Below are 6,000 nucleotides of genomic sequence, written 5' to 3'. Positions count from 1 at the left end.
TTTGAGCACTGATATGCCAAGTGAGGTCCAGTGGTTCTCTCTCTATAGCCTAGATGAGGACTTTGAGGGCAAGGACAGTCTCAAGGCTGTGTTTAATGTCCATCTTGCTCTGCTATGACCTTTGTATTTTATTCAGTGCCCAACAGGAGCTCAAAATTGGTCTCTTGCAGCCTCAATCTCCCTTGTTGGAGTTCAGTAGCTGCTGGGACAGAGTGCGTAAGGTGAACAGTTTGCTGTAAAGCCTCGAGGTTTTTCCAGCATCACAGTGTCCTAGTCTGGACACCCTTGTGGCCAAGGTTGCCCTACTGCTCTTGGTTGTACTGGGTGCTGTGATTTGGGCTGGGCTGTGCTGCTGTTGCTGGAGCTCTGACTCCTGTCATGATTTCCCCAGCAGATGCAGAATGCTGGTTCCTAGATGTTCTCCTGTAACTGTCCAGGCTTGCTGGCTGCATCCAGACCTCTTGCTGCGAGAGCCTTTTGCTGATGTCTGCTGTTGTTGAGGAACAATTGACTTCCTTCCTCCTCCTGCTGTGGCTGCCGAATCTCTTCTCAGCATGGAGTTGTAAAGGGAGCTCAATTCTGCCTGCTGCAGGGCTGTGATTACATTGACCTTTGTTGCTTGGCTGTGCTGTGGGTCCTTTGTAGACCAACCCTGCAAGGCACGTGCTACCCTAGGAGTGCTGTAAGGAAGGTGAGAAAAAGGTGAGAACATCCCCAGTCTGTGAAATGCAAACACTTGTAGCTGCAATCTGCTTAAGGATCTTTGAAAAGAATTGGCATTTATTGTTATAGGAAGGGTGCAAGTGCAGGGTTTGGAGTACATGTTCCTGTTGTTGTTGGAGCGACATGGAGAGGCTGCTGCTGCTAGAGGTCATGCAGCATCCTGGTTGCTTGCCCCCCAGTGCCCACAGGGGAACAGGTTTCTCTCTAGGCTTCCTGGTTTTACATCCCCTGTTTCCTGCTGGATGAGAGAGCCAGGCTGGTGGGCCCTTCCCTGCTAGTGCCAAGCTGCCTCAACTTCTGATGTGAAGGAGGGTTATTCTGTGTGCTGCTAAGTGTCATCTCCAGGGATGCTGCTCTAAGTAGCCCATGCACCCACTTTGCCACCATTCCTGAATTGATGCAAGGTTTCAATTTTCCTGGGTCCCTATAGAGCACTTGCTAAAAGCAGGGGCATGAAGCTTTTCTGAAGTACCATCCAAGAGAGACAATGCCCTGACCCTGTGCATGCTGTGTGTGGTGTTGTCAGTGCTTAGGGCAGGAGGACTGGGCAAGAGAGAAGCTTACCCCCAATAACCTCTGAGTGAGCAGCTTGCATGCTGCAGAGTAAGGAGTAGGGATGCTCCCACGGCTGACGCAGTAGGGTATCCTGCCAGCCCCTGGTGAGGAGCCAGCTGTGGAGCCCTGAGAGGTGGCTTGGACAACTGAGAGATGCTCCTTGCCACTGCTTGGTGACTTGCATCACCAAGGATTTCCTTGGTGGGAAGTACTGATTGCACTCTGTAGGTAAGCAATTGTAATCATGCCCATTGGACAAAATTCCTGCATCTTTGAGTGCTGTGCTGCAAGGAGGTAAAGACTCCTGTCATGCAGAAGTGAGGAGGAGGAAACAGTAAACGTGACCTTGAGAGACTAGCTCAAAAACCTGGTTTTATTAGACACACACATATGCTTCACTCAAGAGGAAAAGCTGGGTGCAGATGAGAATACCCAGTCTGTGACAACTGGTAGGGGACAAATAGGGGGCATGAGGGAAGGCAAGTATGTTAATAGTCCCCTATGCACAAGAGGATTAAGATCAGAGATAAAAAAGAAGCTCTAAGATGAGGTGAGCTTACTGATAAACAAAGGGAAAAGGGATGAGAGCTGGGAGAGGTGCAAAGCTCCTGCTAAAAATGTGCACCTGTGCAAAATGGACAAGATGGCATTTGTTCACTTAAGGAAGAGAACATAGAAAAATTCAGACTAAATAAGGGTTTATTATTTAATAATAGGGAGACTGGTCCATGTTTCAGCTGAGCCAGATATCATGCACCTGAACAGCTCTCCGTAACAGTGCTCAAAAGCTGAAGTGATACTTGTGCAGTAAAGATTCTGTATGAATAGTCACTCTCACCTAAAAAATGAAGTATAAGATAGCCAACCTTGGGCAGGCCCACAAATATTTTGCAAGGAAAGTGCAGACCATGTGCAAGCAGTGTAAACGCTGGTTACAGACATGTAGTAGACAACCAAGAAGGTAACACCTGAGGAACAGCCCATGTGCTATGGGGATCCATAAACCAGAAGCTGAAAACCACTGGTGTGAGAGATGGAGTTTCCATCCTTGGTTTTAGTAAGTGTCTGTTGGGAATTGGTAAAGTTGCTACTGCTGGGGTGTTGGGTGATAGGTGAGGACCTGGAGGATTTACTCCCAACCAGGGTTTGGTTGCCATGTGGCCACCGCTCTGCAGAATATACAGTGTGATGTCCAGCACCTCATCAGTCTCACCACTCAACTTATGTTGCATTTGCTGTATCACTACCAGCATATGCCTACAGGAAACGAGGGAAGCCAAACAGTAAGCAGTATTTCTTTATAAAGTACAAGCTGGGAGACAAACTTGATTTCTTTCTGATAGATATACAGCCCAAGAGCTTGAAGGGAAAGTGACAGGTAGATATGTTTGGAACTAAAGTGTTTGATTTGGTGACTCATGAAATCTAACACTCAAAATTTAATGCAATTCAGGTTGGCTGTGACTCTGCCATGAAGACTGAGAGCTGATTGGTGTGGAGAACTGTTGGATAGGTTTGGGCTTACTCTTAATGGCAGAGGAGGAGACAGGCCCTTGCTGTGGACTGGGGTGGGACAGATGGATGGGACCCTGGGGGTGTCCATGTGGCATCGAGACTCCATAGTGTTTGTCAGGAGGCAAACAAGACGGGGCTGGGCACCTCTTCTTAGTGGTGCAGAAATGCTGGGTGCCATGGCCATATTGCTTCCTTGTAGCCAGATGGAGGCAGTTGGGCTGCCTTCTTGGCAGCAGAGCTGCAGCATGATGTTGCGTGGGTGCCACTGTTACACCAAACCTCCCTGGAGAGGAAGGAGACCCCATTAGCCCTTTCCCGATGGCTAGATGGGGACAAACACCTCTTGCCCAGGAGCAGCCAGTCCAAAGGGATGTGAAAACTGAGGCAGGAGGGCAGCAGGGTGCAACATGGGAGCAAAACGCAGAGCCAGAGAGACCAAAGAGCCTTTAGGCTGAGGGCAGATTGGCCAGCTGAGATGAGAGGAGCATGAACCACAGCATACCAGGGTTTCAAGCCGTGGTACAACCCCTCTTTGCATGGTACATTATATTTGGGGCACCATACGACTTGAAAGCACTACCAGCAGACTGGAGGGAGTTTCCTGTTAAAAAGAGGCATAAAAAAAAGACCTCGCTGTCTGGAGCTAAATCTGTATCACTTGGCAAGGCAGACAGTTTCCAGTGGGCAAAGGCAGCATGAAGGGTTTTGCTGATGTTCAAAGGCAAGGTTTTGTGGTTGACTATCCTGGGTGATCTTGAAAGGGACAGAGTTCTGAAAAGGACAGGTTCCCTGACCTTCATGGAAGTTAGTGCCCAAAAGCTCTTTTCCTTATTGAAAATCATGGATGAGAAAATAACCTCCAAGAAAGAAGTGTTGTGTGGTCTGGTCAAGGGAGGACTGTCAAGATGAAGTTGTGGAAATAAAATGGCTTGGTTTCACCTGAAACTTGAAGATTCCTCTGATGTTGAGATTCCTCAGCTTGTGGAGTGTTTTTTCCTAGGGAAGGGAGTTCTTCAGACAATCCTGTTTCAGGCCTTTGAAACAAAGGAGCAGCCCAGTACTGAGCCCCAGGAATTAAGCAGAGGTATCCAAAATGTCTGTGTCCCTTCAGGATCACCCTCAGGTTCAGGACAGAATGTTGGGAGGAGGTCTCCTCTTCCTTTTGCGTGGGGAAGCCATGCTTCCTTCCCATTTTGCTGATGAAGTGATCTCTGTAGGTCTCGGTTGCCTTTAGGAGAAAATCAGACCCAGGTTTCTCATGGATCCAAAGGCTCCCCACTCTTACTGTCTACTTCCATCCCTGCCAGGCACTGTCCCAGCGCAGATGAGTCACTTGTGTGGTTGGCTGTGCTTGCAGCTGTGCTGGGAGCAGGACCGGGGCTCCCAGGCAGTGGGATGTATACAGCCAACAGTACGCAAGCTGCTGTGAAGTGGCGCTCAAAGCAGCGTGGGGCTGGGGGCTGGCCGTGACAGTGACAGTACCTGCCAACACTGGGGCTGGGAGCTGATACGCACAAAAAAAGGTGCCCTTTGCTGGTAGATATTTGAGGCCTGATGCAAAGCCAGCTGGAAGGACTTTGGACCCAGGGCAAGGGTGCACTTAGTTTTGGCTTTGAAGAAGCCAAGCCTGCCAGATCAAACCTTTGAAGGCCTGGTGTCTGCTTGGCTAGCTCATTCAGATGATGAAGTGTGCAGGGAGCTTTGTATGTTGACCGGAGGAGATAGAGAGGAGGCAAAGAGATGCAGGGCTTTGGCAGGCCCTCCTCCTTCCTGGTGATACAGGACTGATCCCTATTGTATGCTCGTCGGTGCTTTGCCCAGGCTTGTTTGAAATGCACCAGTAGCACATTTGCTTCTTGATTCTTTTTCCCTTTGTAGATCGTGTTCCTCCTTGCTGCACCTGGCACATCAGCACTTCTCCGGCCCTTGGCTGCCTGAAGCCCCATGCCAGGTCTGAAGCATGGTGCAGGGCAGCTTTCCCTCTGGTCTGTCTGCAGCAAGAGTGCTATTTACCCCTTTTCTTTGCTGCTGTACTCTGGGAAAGGCTTTCAGCTAATTTGCAAGCCCCCTTCTGCCCAGTTCTCCTGAGGCTTTTCCCTGCTTGCTTACGAAGAGTTGGACAGTTCTTCCTGTGGTCTGTTGATGGCTGCAAGCAGTTTGCACAGAGCTCTGCTAGGCTTTGCCATCAAGGTGCAGGTAACCTAGGTGGCTGTTTGGGGGGTGAAAAGGCTCCCTCAACCTTGGGTGCCAGCTGCTGCATGAGGGTCCCCAAGTGCCCAGTGCGGGCAGGTCTGTCCTGCCCTGGCAGGCAGGGGCTCAGGGTAGCATGTCCTCCAGGCTCAGGTCCCTCACGTCGAGGCATGGATCACCTATGGTGCTTGGAAGGCCAAGGGGACCCCACAGAAGCAGGTCTGCAAAGTACAGGCCATGCCCCCAGCACCCTCTGGGGTCAGGAACCAAGACGCACCTCACCTCCCTGAACATCGTGTCCTAGAGATTTAGCAAATTTTGGGTTGTGGGTTTTTGGGGCTTTTTTAAATCTGGAAATCTCTAGTATCTTAACCCCGGACCTGCTGGTATCTGGCTGCCTGTCTCTGTGCCCTCAGCCTGTTGTGAGACTGTCACATTTCCATAAACAAATGCATCTCTACCCGAGCACAGTCTTGCTGTTCTAATTACAGATGGGGTTATTGACATTTACCAGTGAGAAAACAAATAAACATAGCTTGTGTGCTTACGTTGTTCTGGCTGCAAGTGCAGGCATACGCTTTATTGATTTATATTTTTCTGCAGGTCCTTCTCAGGCCTCCTCCTTATGTCTGGCTGACATCAGTGGTGTGGCTGGAAGAACACAGTTAGACACTTGCCCATGTCGGCACATCTGTCTGCCTGTAAGCCAGCCAGCCGGCTCCTACATCACTCCTGCCTGAGTACCAGCAGAGCACTTTCTCTTTTTTTCTTTACTCCTGGTGCCAGGGGTTCGGCAGAGGATGTGAGCACTGGGCCTGAGGGGCAGAGACTCCAGGGTGAGCTGGTGAGGAGAATGGGACATGCTCCATTTGGGAGGGCCTGCAGTGCTGTTTCTTTATTGTGTGCCCCAGCCACACTGTGTCACGAGAGTTCAGCATGGGGCAGGCAGCTTCCTCAATGGGCACCTCCTGGTCCCCTGCCCTACAAGAGCCCCTCAGGCCTCTGCCAGGTGTCACC

Source organism: Haliaeetus leucocephalus, unplaced genomic scaffold (genome assembly GCF_000737465.1).
Source record: "Haliaeetus leucocephalus isolate CR32 unplaced genomic scaffold, Haliaeetus_leucocephalus-4.0 Scaffold752, whole genome shotgun sequence".
In the NCBI taxonomy this organism is placed as follows: domain Eukaryota; kingdom Metazoa; phylum Chordata; class Aves; order Accipitriformes; family Accipitridae; genus Haliaeetus; species Haliaeetus leucocephalus.
Note: the sequence above shows the minus strand (reverse complement) of the source record.